Below are 1,259 nucleotides of genomic sequence, written 5' to 3' on the forward strand. Positions count from 1 at the left end.
CCTAGGCTCCAAAAGAAAGCTTCAGGGTTTCCATTTGGTGCACAGCTTGAGCGAGGGGCAGTAGTGGATGAGGCTAGAGGGGCTGGTTGAGGCAGAAGGTGTGAGGCTGGCAGGGGGAGGCAGAGGGCCCTTTGCAGGGGCTGGGCTCTGACGGTTCCCAGTCACATTAAGGGTAAGGCTCTGGAAAAGATCCCGGCCCAGCCCTGCTGGGGGTAGGAGGCTCGTCAGTGGGTCACCCATCTTCTTGAGGAGTTTCACCTCATCTTGGTTCTCCAAAAGGTCACGGAGGTGGAGGTCTGTGTGGGTAGGGCCCACAGGGTGCGGGCCCAGAAGGGTCTGGTTGAGGGTCTTCTCCAGGGTCAGGGTGGCTTCCTTGCCAGCCAGGGTTCTACCCAGCTCCTCTTGGGCTGGTGGCTTCTACGTGTCCTGAAAGAGGGCCCAGCAGCCACACAGCTTTTGCTCGGGCCCATGTGCTCCTCCTTCTCCAGCTCCCTCGGAAGAAGTGCCCCATGCCCTGCCAAGGCCACATCGTCACGATGGAAATAGAAGCCAGAGAGAAGTTTCTGGAAGAGGCCTGCCGATGCAGGTAGACCTGCTGATGCCAGCCTCAGCTTCCAAAGAATAACTGAAGGATCCGAGAGTTGATGGCTAATTGAGTATTTGGAGCTAACAATAAGTCGGGGGGGAGGACCCCAAATGTGCACTGGCCCCAGATGGCCAAGAGGATGGAACCAATTGCACCAGGAGGGGAAGTTGGAGAGTGATCATGGGAGGCTGGCAAGAGAGAGTCCCAAGGTCTTTCCTGTCCCAACACTGTTGATGCGAGAAGACAGATCCTTGGGACTGCCAGGCGAGCTTGACGATTGTGTTTTCAATCTACTTATCCATCACTTTAAAGGAACCCTTTCAAGGTGATGCGTGTAGCTGTGATCTGTGAGGTCAGCCGTTTGAAACCACCAGCAGCTCTATGGGAGAAAGAGGAGGCTTTCTGCTCCAGCAAAACGACAGTCCCCCAGACCCACGGGGCCAGTTCTACCCTGTCCCCTGTAGCTTCATTAGCGTCGGGTCGACATTGACTCATTGGCAGTGAGTTGGTTGTTGTTGTTTTTTAAAGGAGCAGATTTGGGGTGTATTCATCTACTTTGTAACTGGTTTGAGTATACATATTGAACAAGATAGAAGAATGGAGAATGTCTGACCACCCAACGAAATGGGTGTCTTGAAGATCGGTCTGTGGAATACCAGAGTAGTGAAGAGAA

The sequence above is a fragment of the Echinops telfairi genome, unplaced genomic scaffold, assembly GCF_000313985.2.
Source record: "Echinops telfairi isolate 266 unplaced genomic scaffold, ASM31398v2 ScPeMD7_7420;HRSCAF=8458, whole genome shotgun sequence".
In the NCBI taxonomy this organism is placed as follows: domain Eukaryota; kingdom Metazoa; phylum Chordata; class Mammalia; order Afrosoricida; family Tenrecidae; genus Echinops; species Echinops telfairi.